Genomic DNA, 18,853 nt, shown 5'->3' on the forward strand with positions numbered 1-18,853 from the left:
TCTGATTGGTAAGTGTTCATTGTTTTCATAATAGATTATTTTCTAAGTTCAAGATGCCAACTAGGGATTATTATTCAGCTATTAAAAACAATGAATTTGAGAAATCTTAGGCAAATGGATGGAACTAGAAATACCCTGAGTGAGGTAACCCAATAACAAAAGAACATGCATGGTATGCACTCACTGATAAGTGGATATTAGCTCAAAAGCTCGCAATAGCCAAGATTCAACTCACAGACCACATGAAGCTCATGAAGAAGGAAGAACAAGTGTGGGTGCTTCAGTCCTTCTTAGAAGGAGTAACAAAATACTTGTGGGAACAAATATGGAGACAAAAGCATGGGACAGAAACGGAAGGAGGGGCTGTCCAGAGACTGCTCCACCTGGGTATCCATCCCGTGTGCAGTCACCAAAGGTAGACACTGATGTGGATGCCAGGAAGTGTATGCTGACAGGAACCTGATATAGCTGTCTCCTTAGAGGTCTGCCAGAGCCTGACATAGACAGAGGTGGATGCTCACAAGTAACCATTGAACTTATCACAGGGTTTTTAATAGAGGAGTGAGAGAGAAGACTAAAGGATCTGAAGGGGTTTGCAGCCCCATGGGGAGAGCAACAATACCAAACAACCAAAGCTCCCAGGGTCTAAACCACCAGCCTGGGTGCACATAGGGAGGGACCCATAGCCCTAGCTGTATATGTAGTGGAGGATGGCCTTAGAGGGCCTAGGTGAGAGAGGAGGTCCTTGGTCCTGTGAAGGCTAGATGCCCCAGTGTGGGGAAATTCGAGGGTAGGGAGGTGGGAGTAGGTGGGAGTGGGTGGGTGGGTGGGGGCATATCCTCATAGAAGAAGGAGGAGGGTGGATGGGATAGGGGGTTTCTGGCTGGGAAAGGAAATGGGGAAAGGGGATAACATCTGAAATGTAAACAAACAATCCAATAAAAAATTTAATTAAAAAATGAATTTTGGGCTTTCTATCACTATCACAAAGAAGTGAACATTAGAATGTGTAGCTGCAGCTATCCTTCTAACTCTTAGTAGTTTGTCAGTCACAGTTATTATCCTGATGCCCCGAAGAAGGTAAATTAAGACCCTGTCCTTCCTGCCTTGTGTCTGAGGTTGTAATATGAAGGGAGTTTCCCTGTATCTTGTGCTGGTCGGAGTTTGCTAGGCATGGTGCCACTTGATAGCAATTGTAGAGAAGACAGCCATCATTCTCCTAGGTTGGGTGAGTATGTGGCTTACAGAGAGCTAACATATGTAAGATTTTCTTTAACCTTGAAACTCACTGTGATAAACAGAATCTTTGTGGAATGTGAGGTATTTTGAGACATTACTTGTGGAAGTACAGACTGCATAGATTTGGCTATATCAAATGTAGACAATTGTTCACTCTGCCTAAGGAACACTCTGGTTGTGACTCCACCCAACACTAGGATCCTGAAAGCTGTCAATACCTTGCCTTTTACTATCCTCTGATTTTTTGAATGGATGCTGTAGGTTAAGAATATGTCCAAGTCTACTGTGGACTTTTCTGTATTCTCTCTGTGAAAATCCATGCCTTGATTCTATTCCAAACTTGAAATGAATTACAATCCAATTATTTGTTTTTAGATTAAAAACTAGTAAAAGCTCATACTCTGAATAAACAAATGATAAAAATAGCTATATTTTTATTTGGTTCATATAAAATGTATTTATATATGTCAACTCACCTAAACTTCACTTTTTTTGTGAGGCAGAAGGAGTAAATAGGACCAGTTGAAGCATAATGCGTGTCAGAAAGTAGCTATAAATAACTAATTCTTAGTCTGCATGCTAAATATGTGACATGAATAATTAATTCAGGCTTTATATAGTAAAGTCCAGAGATGATAAGTGACTGGCTCAATAGCTTGTTTTTAAGGGACAGGGAAAGAAGGAACTGACCTGGGTTTTCTGATTTGTAAATTCTGTAGATGTCACATTATCACAATTGCTACCTCTGACACTAATGACAAACATTGGAAATACATTTCCTCAGCATTTGTTGTCGGGCTACATTTTAGCAGACATTCAGAATATAATGCACTGCCATCTTGTATGTGTGTGAGAGAGAGCGTGAGTGTCTAGTGGTATAAACTCCTCTGTTTGCATATGCTTCTATTTTGAGAGTTACCATTTACATGGCCATGGTCCTGAGTATTCACTGGTGGCCCATTATGATTTGCTTGCTTTTTCTCATTAATATCATAAAAGTGTGTAGGGTTTGATAGTTCTATGTGACAGAAAAATATTTTCATAGGTAGAACAGACATAAGAGCCATTGTAATTAAGCTTGCCCAAACAAGACCAAATACGTCAACATATTTATGCCTTGTATTATGCAGACTCTCCCTATGTTATTTTATTAATGTAAGAGTGACTTTAATTATGCAGCGCTACAAACTACATCATTGATATTCTAGAGCATTAACCACACCCTCTTATAATGAAGCAAAAAAAATAATTCAGTCTCTTATTTCTCAAGATTCTTAGAAACTCTGTGGTATAAAATGATAAAATTTAATGGCACACATTATTAAATACAGCCAGGATAAACTTACTTTTATTGTTAAAATTTCTTAGATCTTTACCTCTGGGTCTAATATTCATGAATTGTAGTGTTCTTTGAAAACGATGTTGGATGCTGAGTTTTACTTTGTTTTTATTTGTTTGTTTGTTTTAAAATCTGGCTGTAGTTAGTACACATTTTTAAAAATGTATCTTTTCTCTCTAATTCACTCAAACATTTATGAAACTAGTTCAGAGAGTTGGCTTCCCATTGTTACTTAATGTGGAACTTTATCCCTGTCAATGACTTTATATTCTTTTTTATTAGTAGTAGTAAATTATTGAATTTATTTGTATTTGAAAAGTTGTACCCCTTCCTGATCCCCAATTCTTGAGCTCTTCACTGTCCCCTGCAACCCTAGGGTGCACTCAACCTCTTTTTATCCCCACCAACATCCCTCTTCCCTGGAGCATCAAGTTTCCATAAGATTAATCGCATCCTTTTCCACTGAGGCCAGACAAGGCAGTCCTCTGCTACACGTGCCTGGGTTCATGCAGCAGCCCATGTATGCTCCTTGGTTTGGGGGGTTAGTTTCTGGAAATTCTGACAGATCCAGGTTACTGGGCACTCTTGTTCTTCCTATGAGGTTGCAATCTGCCTCAGCTCCTTCATTCCTTCCTCTAAATCTTCCATATGGGTCCCTGACCCCAATTTAATGGTTGGTTGTAAGTATCTGCATTTGTCTCAGTCATTTGCTGGTAGAGCCTCTCAGAGGACAGCCATGCCAAGCTTCTGTCTGCACATAGAATATAGTGTCAGTTCTGTGTCAGGCTTTTGTGTGTGTGCATGGGATAGATCCCAAGTTAGGCTGGTCATCAGGTGGCCTTTCTTTCAGTCTTTGTTTCATTTTTTCCTTGAATTTCCTTTATATGGGAACAATTCTGTGTTAAAAGCTTTTGAAGATGGGTGGGTCATCCCCTATCTCAACTGGGGGAGCCATGTCTATCTACTGGAGGTGGTCTCTTCTGGTTCCATCTCCCCACTTTTGGGCATTTGGCTAATGTCATCCATATTGAGCTGAGTACTTACCATATATGTCCTTTTGGGTCTGGGTTACCTCACTCAGGATATTTTCTAGTTCTATCGATTTGCCTGAAAAATCCATGATGTCCTCATTTTAATAGCTAAATAATATTCCATTGTGTAGACAAACCACATTTTCTATATCCCTACTTTGGTTGAGGGACATCTGGGTTATTTCCTGGTTCTATTAAAAATAAGGCTGCTATGAACATAATGGAGCACATGTTCTTGTGTTATGGTCGAGCATCATGTGGGTATATTCCCAAGAGTGGTATTTCTGGGTCTTCAGGTAGAGCAATTTCCAATTATATGAGGAACCTCCAGATTGATTTCCAGAGTGGTTGTACCAGTTTGCAGTTCTACCAGCATTGGAGGAGTGTTCCTTTCTCCACATCCTAACCAGCATGAACTGTCACTTGAATTTTGATTTTATCCATTCTGATTGGTATAAGGTGGAATATCAGAATCATTTTGATTTTCATTTCCCTGATGAGTAAAGATATTGAACATTTCTTTAAGCACTTCTAAGGCATTTGATATTTCTCTGTTGGGAATTCTCCGTTTATCTTTGTACCCCATTTTAAAATTGAGTTATTTGGTTTTTTGGAGTCTAAATTCTTGAGTTCTTTGTATATTTTGTATATTAACCCTCTATGCTAGTTTCTAGAATTGGTATATTTGCAGGTTTCTCATGGAGGCTTGTGTTACTTTCTTTTTGTTTTCCAAGGGAGAAAGAGATGGAGGGGGGATCTAATTGTTATTAAATGGTCTTAATATTAATGATCTACTAGAAATAAGTCCCATAAAATTTACACTCTTAGAAAATTCCTAAGAATGACCATAGCTCTCAAAGTTTGAGCTAACAAATATCTAACACCCCAGGAAATCTACCATGATGCACTCTGTTCTGTCTAGGGCATTACCATAAAAAAGCCATGTCCATCTCGGTATCAATTATGAAAAATCTAAAATGATGTAAGTAAATGACTTCCATGTTTGTAACTCAGGTTGTCAGAAATATATGTTGCCGTTGGGGCCATCTTTATATTTTGGGCTTAGTTTGGACTTTAGCTGTACGTAGATTTATAGGCATTGCTTTATGGTATTGCTTGTGAAACTTGTGGTGCTTAGGTGCTCTGTTTTTTAATTCAATGCCTCACAGCATATGTATATTAGGTATTTCGTCTCTTGAAAAAACACAGAACCAGCCGGTCATGAAGCTTGTGTTCTAAAATTTATAGTCTACTGAATAGAAAGACATTGTAGCAAAAGGCACATAATCAATTACAGATGTTGCAATTAGCAGTCAAACTTTAAAACAACCCTTAGAATACATGAAATAAGAAACATGCATGATGGTTGAAGAGATGAGAAAATCTTCAGAGAGATTGATACTTGACATAAAGAACTAAGTATAATATATGAAATAAAATAATTGTTCCAAAAGAATTGAAAGCAGGAAATACGCTACACAGACAGGATTCACAATTTTGAAGGCATACCAACAGATATTCAACTATTGCACAGAGATCAAAGGTATAAAAAGCAAGTGATGGCCTGAAATCCCTGAATGACCTGTAAGTTCAACTCAAGGAGGAACTGTTAGCTTTATGTGGAACTGAAATCTTGGAGAATAAGGGAGCTAATGTGGGCAGAAAAGTAGATATGTATAAAAATAATTGCTAAAATTATTCTGACTTAAATGGAGAGTTCAAACAACAAATGCAAAGTTAAAACTATGCTCCTCATGTCAGAGCACTGAAAGCCTGTGAGAGAGAAGGAAAGATGTGGGAATGAGAAGAGAGAATCGGGCAGATGGAACTGCATGCCCTAGTTCATGTTCATGTTCTGTGATAAGCACCAATGGCCAAAAGCCACTAGGGGACAAAAGGGGTTTTGTAGCTTATACCTCCTGTGTCAAAGTCCTTCGTGGACAAAAGCTAAGGTGGGAACTGAAGCCGACGCATGGAGGAAGGCTGCAGCTCACAGGTTGCTCATCTATACCAATTCTACAGCCCATGATGACCAACTGTCATGTGGTAGAGGAAAGGATTTATTTGGCTTTCAGGTTACAATCTATCATCGAGGGAAGCCAGGTCAGGGACACAGTGGCAATGTTACTAACTGGCTATCTCCTTTAGGCTTGCTCAGCTTTCCTTTTTATAGAGCCATGCCAGTGTGCTCAGAGACACTAATGCCTAGAGTGGTCTGGCTCCTCCTCCATAAATTGCCAATTAAGAAAATGCTCCATAGATGTACTATAGGCCAATCTGAAGGAGGTATTCCTCAGATGAGATTTCCTCTTCTGATATTTATGTCTAGGTTTGTACTAGCAATGGTGCTGAAAACTAACGGTGTATTCTCTTTTCCATCCCAGTTAGGGTTGATAAATTCCTCCCACCACATATGTGAACACACTGCCTACCTATCCATCCATCCATCTATCCATCCATCCATCCATCCATCCATCCATCCATCCCCCACCCTTCTCTCTCTCTCCATATATATATACATACATATATATATATACATATATATGTATACATATATACAACACATATATATACATATGTCTACATATGTATATATATGTGTTGTATATATGTAGACATATGTACACATATGTCTACATATGTATATATATGTGTATATATGTGTACATATATATGTGTGTATATGTGTGTATATATACATATATATACACATACATATACACATATATACATATATACACACATACATATATGGCTATTTCTCACACACATGCACAAAAGCCTTTAATGTAATAATGACAAAACAACAATGTACATATATATTATATGTTTCTTATTATATATAAAATATACAAAACATTAAAACAGAAAAAACATCTTGGTATAGCTATATGACATTAGCTGATTCAGGCCTAATATGAACCAAAATAGTTTTCTTTAAGATATGCCTATGATTTGATTTATTTTTTAAAAAACAAGTTACGATTGTTTGGTTGTTCATATTTAAAAAAAAATGCCTGAGCCAAAAATGCCAATATGATGTCTACTCATACATTTTTAAAGATTAAAATAAATTTAAAACATAAATAATTTTGCAGGAATAGTAAAATTTCTATTTTACTATTTTCTCAGAGCTATTGACAAAATATCCTTTCTTACTGGTACACTTACTGCTGGTGTTTCCTCAGCTTCTTAAATGAATGGCTTTTGGTTCTTAATCATTGGTACTCTAGGATTTTTGTTACATCATTTATTTGTTTAAAACTTGCAGGCTCTTGTCAAGCTAAACCACCTTTGTCAAACTTATTAGACAGTTAAACTCTTTCTTTCAGAAATATATTTAAACTTCTTTGTCCACAGCTTTCACTGAAGCAGGACAGAGCATTAATATGCCTGTTTTCTCACTTGCTTGTTTCCTAGAAGTCCATTAATATTAAGAATTCTAATCTCTTATCTTATGTGTGTGCTGAGGGTGTGTTTACAGATTTGCATTCTGATATATTTGTATTCTCATAATTATCTTAATTTTGTGAAATAGGTGTTTTCTTTGTGGTAGTTATTTTTTTTATCAGTTTGCAGTTAGAGTGATTCCACCATTAAGTATTATATTATAGTACTTTATGTCATTGCGATTTAGATTTAATATGCATTTGTTTTGAAGTACAGTATGTGGTGATGATAAGTAGCTAGCTGGTTCTCAGAGGTTTTGAAGATCGACCATTTCTTATAACATGCAGCTTGAAAAGCCTGGCACTGAAACTGTAGGATACTTATCAATTGCTAAAACAATAAGATACATTAAAACCTAATGTCCATGCTTTTCACTCAGAAACATTGTCCACTCCTGTAAGAGTTAACCTAAGTGGGATTGATCAACATCTGAGCAAAAAATGTTCCTTAGAAAAATCTATAAGACTTTAGAAAGAATAACAGAGGTAGATAAATGGATAGATAGGTAGATAGGTAGATAGATAGATGGATAGATAGATAGATGATAGACATACATACATCTCTCTATATATATGTATATATATATGTAGCTAGCTATATCTATTTACCTCTCTATATAAATATAGATATACAGATAGATGAATAGATAGGTGATACACACACATATATGTAAACACACACATACACACACACGTGTGTGTGTGTGTGTGTGAGGGGGGGAGGGAGGGAAGGAAGGAGCTGGAGGGAGGGAGGGAGGGAGGGAGAGAGAGGGAGAGAGAAGCTAAGGGGTTAAATCTATGTAAAAATACAGAGAACATGGCAGCCCACTGGAAATCTCAGCAGAAGGGAGGCAGGATTGGGATACCTAGAACAAGTTTTCTATCTGACTAGCTTCCAACAGATAATACAGGGCAGGAATAGATAACCAGGGTGAGTCAGAACAAGGTCCTGATGACAAATGGGACTTCAAGAGTTTCCCAACATCTACAGAGAAATTTATTTTCTCATGGGTTAAAAATCTTCCCACTATACCTATTGCTCTAGTTTTTGCTCTGTTGCTCTGTCCATCACTCACGTCCTCTCTCTCCCTCCCCTTTCTGTATCTCTACATCCCATGTTTTAGAATTAGTAAAACATGCGTAATTTTAAAACTGATGCCTCCAAGCTATACTTGGAGGTAGCATCCATTATGCAACCCAATGCATAGTTTGTTTTGTTCCCTTGGACATGCTCTAAGTATGCAATATGTCTCACTGATAAGATTTATTCCTGGAGCCAGGCAGTGGTGACACACGCCTTTAATCCCAGCACTTGGGAGGCAAAGGCAGATGGATTTGTGAGTTCGAGACCAGCCTGGTCTACAGAGTGAGTTCCAGGACAGCCAGAGCTATACAGAGAAACTCTGTCTCTAAAACAAACAAACAAACAAACAAACAAACAAACAAACAAAAAAGACTTATTCCTGGATAGGTGAATAGGGGGTTTAGGAGCAGTACTGATGGGGTATTTATTTTGATTCTACTAAACATTAATGAAGTGAAAGAGGACTTGAAAGGAAAAAACGTAACACAGGAAAATGACTTGGAAATGAGAAAACCTCTGTTCTATTATTTTGAAAGAGCATTTAAGTTGATGGATCCCTAAGCATAACTTCAGACTGAGTTCTGCAGTGTGTAATATATATATACATATATATTATATATATGTGTGTGTAATATATATTATATATGTGTATAATATACATGTATATATTACATGAATACCTAGTATCAAAAATATATACCTGTCCATGTCATTTAATATTAATATTCACTCAGAAGCATTGTCCACTCCTATAAGAATTAACTTAAGTGGGACTGATAAATACCTGAGCATAAAAAAGTCCCTTAGGAAAATTTATTTTGTAAGACTTTAGAAAGAAGAACACAGGTAAGTAGATAGACAGACAGACAGACAGACGGATGGATGGATGTGCATATCTTAAAGCATACCCAAATGAGATATTCTTATTTCCTTTTCTTAACTCTACCTCTCTCAGTTTCCTCATCTCAAACGTGAGCCATCACATCTCTGGTTTCTATATGTTTTAAGTTAAAGAGAGCATTCAATAGGTTACCACATGATAAAACCTGTAGTAAATATTTCACTTCATTATTTCAAAAAGTAAATATTTTAACATATCATGCCCCCCGCTCCTTTGTCTTCTCAGCAGAAGAACTAAGTATTATTTTTTTATCCTACAGGTAGCTCTGCTGTCCTCCCTGGAACAAGTTGAGGGGAAACAATTTCAAAGTCTCCCTGCTTGGGAAAGTATGGCTTTGAAGTTGCCTCTAGAGGCTCAGGAGATCTGAAAAGGAAAATGAAAATAAACAAGGAGATGGAGCAGAAAGAGAAGCAGAAGGATTTTGAGGACAATAGTGACAGACAACAAAACTGGGAGAAAATAAATTTCTGATGAAATCCCACTGAATAATTCTGACTCTGTTCTTGTCAAGAAGCTAGAGATAGGGTGTCCTGAAGGAACAATGCTAATGCTGGACTTCCCTTGTTTAAATGAGAATCATTTGGGGACGGAAGGATGCATGGCTACATCAAACAGAGTCTTCATCTTTTCCCTACTGTGTTGCGTATGTAAAATTCTCCAATCAGAAATAACCTGAATACGAAAATGACTGGATCAAAATTATTTGCATGAAAATGGTCCACTAAATCAAATGCTATTTTTAAAAAATAATTTATTCTTATGAAAGAATAAACTTCACACAGCCATAATCATACACTATTCCATCTAATTGTTTATTAAACCAATTCAAAGTAATATGGTTTTTAAGTGTTTTAGAATATGTCTGGATGTCAAAAATTATTCTCAATAATATTACTTAATAATGGTCAAGAAAATGAAACTATTTACAAAAATGTTAAGAATATAAGTAGGAAAACAGGAAGGAAGCATTAAATACTGGGTATTGTCAGAGGAACTTGTCAGCACATGTGTAGGTAAATTATCTCCTTCAGGTGATTATTCTGGATAGTTATAGCACAACTCTAAAGTGAGAACAAGAGAATTCATGAAACTGTCATTGTGAAATAATTTCTAACAAACCAAGACAAGTTGAAAATTCTGTATTTAAATAGAGTTTTCTTTTATATGACTGCAATGAATGTCAGTATTACTTTAGGTACTAATGGAGACTAGTCAAGTGTTCGGAGCTATCTTTTCATGGCAAGATTGTCTATAACTTTTATTTTCTTTATTTGCTTACTCCCTCCTACCTAAACAGAACTCTCCACTATAACTATGATCATGTATTCATAAAAGTGTTGTTCACACAGTACCCGTTTGAATCTCTTCGCCTAACTTTGTTCATCCTAATTAAGTCCACTTTTGTTGTTTTTATTTTAATGTGTCATGAAAATTGATCCCAGTTTACATATGGAAACAGAACTCTGTTGGTAATTTTCAGGGGTTGAGGGCCAGGGCATCCCTGGTAAAGTCTCTAAAAATGTAAGAATGGAAGATGAATTCATTCAGTCAATCCAATAAGGAAGTGATTGCTTCCAGAGTGAAAAATGCTCTCAGTTCTTTGCTGAATTTGTTGCATATTGAGGTCTTTAATAAAGACAGTAGCAACACACACACACACACAAACACGCACACACACACACACACTGACACTATGTACATACGCATGCAGACAATATGAACCAGAGCCTGTAATTTGTCAAAGAAATGCCGAAGAACTACATAATTGAGGGCAGCACACCTCCCTCTGCAGCAACATGTGAAGCCTGTACAATATAAAGGCTAAACTTTAGCCGAAATCATTGGCTAAGGCATGGCTCTAGTTATTTCCAGGCAAGGAGCTTTCTATAACAAGAATTAAGTTTTATAAACAAAATGTACTCCCTTTCTCAAAATCTCTCTGCGGTAAACATTTCCAATGAGAAAGGGTAATATTTGCTCCTCTGAAAATGAAGCCAATCTTTGTAAGGAATGAATTTGAATCAGAATGCCCCAAAGTCATAGGAGAGGGCATTACACTGTCTTCTCTGTGTCTCTGTACAAATGTTTTATATATACACATAGATATGTATATATATACATATATATGTGTGTGTGTATGTAGATATGTGTGTATATATGTGTGTGTATGTGTGTATGTATTCATACGTGTACATATATGTATACATGTGTGTGCATATATATACATGTATATATATACATGTATATATACATGTATATGTATTTATGCTCATACACATATATGTTTATGTGTGTGTATGTATGTGTATTGCTGGGCATAGTGGCACTGATCTTTAATCCCATATGCAGAAGCAGGTATATCTCTGTGAGTTTGAGACTACCATGGTGACTTGCAGTCTAACCAAGGCTATATAGTGAGAATATGTGTCAACCAACCACATCAAACACATACTCTTCAGATTGACGATGACATTCCTTGGCTCTTTCATCTGTTTTATATCCAGGAAGTTTCATTCTCTGACAATCTACCTTATGTCAGGTTTGGTTAGTTTGTGTTTAAAGTTTCAAAACTATGGGAAGACATTCACAGGAAGGCTTCTTTTTCTGTTGCTTGATTTAAAACTGCCAGGATTCCATCAAGTAAAAAGCATGCATTTCCTCATATGTTCTGCTATGTATTTTATGGGAAATACATCTTTTAAAATTGTAACATTCATATTTTCAAAATATAACATGATCTTCACACATTAAAATTGGAAGTTTTAGGGTTCGCTTTGCAACATGGTCTCTGTGTATTAAAGCAAACGGTGCACATTTTCAGAACTCCAAATGAAAAACGTCCATGTTGAAGATTTTAGAAACATCTTTTCCACTTTGGACCCTTTTAATGTGGTCTTTAAAATATATGTAACAGACCACAGTGCACATGTTTTTCAAGAGTGTGCACATTAAATACTCAGAAGTGAGTACGTAATTCTATGCAGATGTTGTCATGGTAAATACTCATGATAACACACAGGAAAGTGGCCAGAACTCAAGTTTAAATCTAGCCCAGCCAGACTTGAATTACTGGCTGTTATTTTTCAAAACATTTTCCTTTATTTTAGTCTTAATGAATAAATGTTTTCAGATCTGATACAATAATGTTTGAATTCTGTTGAAACCACAGATTTCCCTCTTCTGCAGCTCTGTGCGAGTAGTGCAGGCAGGAGGTAAGGGCTTGCCCTTCCCTGGAGAGCTCCTTTTAGAACCTTTACATCATTTGAGTTATTTACCTCCAAATTTCAAGTTGCTCTGCTAGAGAAATCTCGTTATGTGTTCTGGAACTGCTTTCTTAAAGAGGAAGCCTTTTTTTCTTTAAGCTGTTTTGTTATACCATTGTTTGTTGAAGAAACACAAAACCAGAATGAAATCGTCACAAAACGTAAAGTTGTATTAGATACACCACAGACAGATATATTTTAGAAGTCTCTACCCGAGAATATCAGGACCTCAAAAGGTCCTGTCTGATTGTAACTTCTGCACTTGGGATGGCATGTGGGACCGACCATGCTTGGGATTCACCTATGCCAAAAAGACAAAATGATAGATAGGTCAGGGTGCCTGCTGCTTTACAAATCGACACTTCATGACTCCTTGAAACTCGAATTTGGACTTATCCAGAGATTTCTTGAAGCTCTTAATTCTACTTTGATCCAGAAAAGAAAATCGCAAAGGTGAATTTGTGCCTAAGCTTCACAGTATATGTTGAGTCAAGTCCTAAGGTTCTAGTTATTTTCTTGCCTTCTCTCTGTAAAGAAGACTTACAAAATAGCCTCATTCAAACACTTTGTTTAAGGTTTCTATAGTCTTCATATGCTTTATCAAGCCACTCAGTTAATGAGGACCCCCGTTTAAACTTTCATAGCATTCCTAAGTCTTACCAAAACTGAAACTATAGAGTAGGTTATTGACGTATCATCCTAAATCTCCTGCAGTTTTATTGTTTATAAAATAGAATAATATATGAAATAATGTGTTCCTTCTTAGCATCCCTTGTAGTTTTCAGCACATAGTAGGCACTCAGCGAATGTTTTTAGCTATTGAATGGTCTTTGCAACTTATTCTTGCTGGGATTTCTGAGCAGACTATTGAATGGTCTTTGCAACTTATTCTTGCTGGAATTTCTGAGCAGACTTTGGGCTGACATACATTAACCTGCCTCATCTAAGATGAGTACTTTCTTTCGCCTTTAGGGATGACATGCTGTTAACAGCATGGTCTGTTACCCGATATAATATGTGAAGTTTAATCACCAAAAGTAGCTCCTTTCGAATATACCTGGAGGAATGACCTGATTAATGGTGCTTATTCCCATAGCAGAAGCTTCATCTTCAATGTATTCTAAAATGCAGAACATAAGTTTACCTGAGCAACAAGCATTGGACTAGGATTCACCCAATTCTGTTATTCATTTTGTTCAATCACCTGTGAAAAGGACTTCACTCTGTGATTGTTTATGACAAAACATATTCTTATTGTGTTTCTGTTCTTCAACTTTGGTACCCATTATCCCTGCTAGCAGTCATTATCTCTGTCCTGGGCTCTTGGAGGCTTGTAAAGAGGCAGCTGAAACAGTTCTCTTTATAAAATGCAAAAGTCTTTTCGAAGAATTCCCTCCGGGAATGTGTACAATAATCTCAGAACATGGGCTAGCTTGAAGTGGCAAATGCTGACAGTTCCTGCCTTTGGGGGAAAAAAATGAGACAGTAGAGACTTTCTGACAAATGTGTAGTCAACTCTCTTGTTTCTTAGCTGTTCACAGGACAAGTGTCACACAAGGGATTACAGAGTCAATGGCAATTTCCGTATTAACGTCCCTGTTTTAGGCTGAGTTCCAGGTCAGGAATAATCAGTCCTCCGCTAATTTCTTCGGACTCGTCAGGCCCAGAGCATGTCAACTCTGCAGGTAAAATTACCTCATATCATGGAGCATTGGTTTTTAAACCAAAAAATGAGACTGATTTAGAAAACAAGATGCTACGTCCCCTGACCTGACCTAGAGAGAGGACATTTCTACAGAAGGAATGACAGTGCCTTATGGAGAGTTGATAGGTTTGATGTTTGTTTCCTGTAGAAAAACAGATAGACATGACCAAAGAAAAATAACGAGTTGTTAGATTCCTCTAACCAACCCTATGGGTCACAAATCCAGATTGGCCTATTCTTTCTCTTGGTCCAGTGGTGCCACTGTTAAAGATGCACTCAGCTGTAGAAATGCATGAAAGAATGGGAGAGAAGCAGGAAGGGCACCATGCCTCCTCTCTCATGGCTTTGAATTTCAAAGATTTTGTGAGATTTTTGTTTCATTTTGTTTTGCTTGTGTGTCTACTGTTTTGTTTCATTGGTATTTCAGGGACAAAGATGGATTTTTACTATAAAGTCCATCCATCCACTTCATAAACATATGTTGTATAACTTTTCCTGGGGCAGTGGGGCAGGATGTCTGGCACTCTTCCCTGAGTATATCTAGACGTGCATCCAATTTAGAAGCCAAGGAAATATTTACTACTTTTTTTGGGGGGTGGAGGATGAGCATGTTTTCAGATTGTGAATATTTTTATTTTCAGCAGATATTTAAAAATTAGAAGAACCAGTGCAATTGTATGTTTCATTTACAATACCTTTTCTGTTTTGGTTAATCTGTTCTTAAACTTGTTCTGAGCAGTTGTATACATTTTTATGCTTTGCGTCATAAAACTAAAGTGTGGAAGTGGTCCTCTGTGGGAAGGAACTCCCGAAAGACGGCAGCTGGGCTTTGCCTTCCACTTCATTATGTTCATGGGACTCAAACAAATGGTTCAGGAAACATGTTTTGAAAAGATAAGTGCCAAGTATATTGCCATGCAAAAGATGGCAAGAGTAGAGGATTACCACAGGTCTCTGTTTTCTGTCCATGTGGGGCTCCCTGCAGGAAAAACAAAACAAAGCAAACAAACAAACAAACAAACAAAGCCCCTCTGGATAGCATGACTACCACACAGCTAACTTACAGAACCTTGGTGTGGAGCCCCCTAATTCAAGGGAATGAAGGTTTCCCTGGTGAAAAGCTATTAATGACTGTTTATTTAAATGAGTTAGTCTCCAGCATTTTGAAAGTACTGATGGGACTCTCACTGTGGAGTCTACACTGGTGTTACTGTTTTTTTCCACAAACAAACAAACAAACACAAAATTCTCTTGCTTTCTGATTTTTTGTTCTTTTGAACAAAGCCATAGTAGCTCCAGTGCATTACACTTTTAATTACCTTTATTTAAATAACAAGTGATTTTATTAAATACTTAAAGGCACAGCTTAGCAAATGCTTTCCCATTACTAAACCTCCTTTTATTTCAATGAATTAGCTTGCACCATGTAACGAAGATGCAAATATTTCAGTGTAGAAGATCCTTACTAATGGTTAAACACAGTGCCCATTTGATGCTGAGCCTGACACTCAGATAAGACATTATCTGACTTCATTACCACAAAGCTCACCTATTTTATCAGATGAGTTGGGCTTCAGTAATTCAGACTATGATTAGCCGAAGAGCAAAATAGCCCCTAGCAATTAGGAAGCATATTTAAAAGTACTTTAAACCAAGTATAGAATTTCCAACCCCCCTTCATTCTCTTTAGACCATTTTCCAAACTCAGGCTTATAATTGAAAGAAAATTTAATCCTGCATTAACCATATAATCATCTTCCAAACTGGGTTCCTGGAGAAACTGCTCTTCTCTGAAGTGGGTTAGCCCAGACTATGTGGATTAAAGATATCAGACCCCAATTAAAATCTTGTAGATTTGGTTTTGCTCACAAAATCTCTATTTTCATCCATACGAAGTTGCCTGAATACTAATTCTTGAACATTTGAAACATTTCTTTTCACAGAAAGTTCAAAAAAATTAAGAGAATTGAACAAAAGAAGTGAAAGCTGTGGGGTGAAGGGGATACACTGCTGTTGCCTATTTAGCAATTGGGGAACACAAAAACGGGGCCACAGCCATTGTTCAGGCTTACTGGGAGGAGAGGGGACATGCCCCAGTGTGCGTGCAGATGCACATGTACCTGTGCATCCTGGGGAAGGCCTAAGTTGTATTGTGAGTCTTCTTGCATCCCTTTCTACCTTATTCATTGAGATAGGATCTCCTGCTCATGCACAGAGCTCATCCACAAGACTACCCTAGCTAGCCAGCAAGTATGGCACCTACTCTCTCTGCCCTCTCAGCAATGGTCGCTGTTACTCCCAACCCCCTCCAACTCTGTGCACAGCACTGATGTGATTCTGGGATTCTAACTGAGGTCTTCAGACTTGCTGATTGTACAGTAAGAACTTTAATTACTAAACCATCTCCCTAGTCCTGTAAGCAGGCTTTTCTTGGTAAAATAAAATAGGTAAGCTTCCCTAAAAACATCCAGATTAGAAGGGCATAGAATTTAGTATTATTTAGTCACTTGGTTATAGAGTTTATTTGGATATTGTGACAGAGCAGCATTTTAATTTTAACTAAAGTAACATCTTAAATTTTATTTCAGGGAGATGTACAAATATAGTATTAGCCATATGTTTACATATTTTTATGTTTAAAAAGTTCTTAACATGTTTTATCTCATCAAAATATTTCTATAAATTTGGAAGGTGATATGACAGTCAATGTTTTGCTTTTTAGAAACAGAGTGACAGATAAAATTATTATTTTTATGGAGAAAAGTGTTGGGTATGGGTTCTAACACTTTGAATTGATCCAGTTCCCTAATCGGGAATCTGCATGTCCAGACTCTGAAAGTCCTTGTCCCCAATTGGGTTTTGATCAATCAATAATGATGCCAGCGAGCAATGACTGAACAAAGAGAGATGGGGCAGGAACCTGAGATGTGTGTGGGCTAGGATGGAGGAGGGAGGAGGGCATGCAGAATCACCATGGACTGGGGGCAGGGAGTTGGAGGGGGGGATTGATGGATGTAGGAGGTGAAGGAGATAATGCCAATCAGCTCTCTGACTGGGCCTAGGGTAGTAGGCAGTGTAAAGTCATTGAGTTAGCCAACACATTTCAAAAATAAACTAATGTGTGTGTGTGTGCCTTTCACTCTCACTCGGGGATCTAAAGTTCCTGGGTGTGTGGCTGGAAGTTCATGACCTCCAGAAGCATAAAGCAGCTACATTACAGGTAAGTATTAAACAATCCTAATACACAATGAATATTTGAATTTGAGGTTCGTAATAAAATATACCCTCTTTCTGCTTCAATTCTCAACCCACGCAGGGCAATTTCCTCTCACTGTTCCATTCTTGGGGGAAAATTCTTTGCTTTCTGGCTATTTCCCGTAATTCTTGGGAAGATATTGATTGGTATAGCTCCAGTTAAATACCTACTATAATAACTGTCATGGCTAATCATTGATTGTATAACATAGGTCAGGTGACCTCTTTGACAAAATTAGATCAATTTCCCTTAAAACATCTAAACTAATGTGTTTACCATAGTCCTGGGGAGGCAAGCATGAGCCAGGAGTTAGGACAGAGTGGACCTATTCTCCAGACAGGAGCTCTAGAACTCTTGTTAGGAAATCCATGTGGGTACTTCAAATTTTTGTTTTACAAATGAGAAGTTTGAAAGCAAAAGAGATTCCACAATTTGACGCAGGTTTTCAACTGCTTGAAATCAGTTCCAGTATTTAACTGGTCAATTTAGTTATTAATTATTTTTGAGACAGGATCTCTTAGACCCAAGCTTCTTACAAGTTTATTATATAAGAATAGATGATCTTGAACCTTAATCTTTATGATCCTGCAGCATGTAGCTCTTGAGTACTAGGACTAGAGGTGTGTTTTGGGAATCCTGGCGTTTTCAGTGCTGGTGAGCACACTCCGGACTTTGTGCACGTCAGGTAAGCATTCTACCAACTGAGCTATAGCCCCAGTTACAATTATTTAAGAGTATGGTTCACATCATTGAAGAGTATCCAGACCCCCCTGATTCTACCACTGTGAGAGATAATTCTTTCTCAGAAGAGTAGTTCTAGAATTAAGAGCCAAGCCAGCTCTGTAGGCTTCTTGTGACTTTCCTGCAAGGATGTTATTGGCTTTCTCTGCTTTCTCATTCTCCTTGAATCAGTCCGCAATTATGTGACATTGGTTCCACATTGGCAAGCTGTGTGATTCCCTCGCAGCTCTCTGTGCCTCTCTATGGATAACAAATAGCCTGGAGCATTTATAAACCCTTGCGTGACTTATTCAAAAGTGTAAGGTTGTCTTTTATTCTTTCTTGTTTAGTGATAGTCGTGGTGTGTGTGTGTGTGTGTGTGTGTGTGTGTGTGTGTGTGTGTGTGTGTTTGTACCCATAACCAGGGAAGTGAGTATGCTGTAACTTAAAAACAGCAAGTAAAAAGTCAATAGGGAAGTTAAAAAAAAAGTTAAAGAAGAAAACTTGAAAGTTGCACTAATGTTGGTAAGGACATAGATCCTCACACACAGTAAGTGGGGAGTCTCACTTGGCATAATCAGGCCTCAGAGGAAAGCGCTGTCTTCCGTTTCGCATTCTCTGCCTGGCTATGAACATACTTCTTTGGCAAAACTGTCAGTTTTGAACATATATTTTTGTTTTGAATATGTAGCCCTCCACCCATACAACAAAAAATTATTCTGTACATCTTTCTTCTCCTTCTTTTCTCTCTCTCTCTCTCTCTCTCTCTCTCTCTCTCTCTCTCTCTCTCTCATTCCTGGTTTTATCTAAGGTCTTAGTTTGTAGTTCTGGATGATGGACACTAACTATGTAACTCATTCTGGCCT

This window comes from Arvicanthis niloticus, chromosome 4, assembly GCF_011762505.2.
Source record: "Arvicanthis niloticus isolate mArvNil1 chromosome 4, mArvNil1.pat.X, whole genome shotgun sequence".
Classification (NCBI taxonomy): Eukaryota; Metazoa; Chordata; class Mammalia; order Rodentia; family Muridae; genus Arvicanthis; species Arvicanthis niloticus.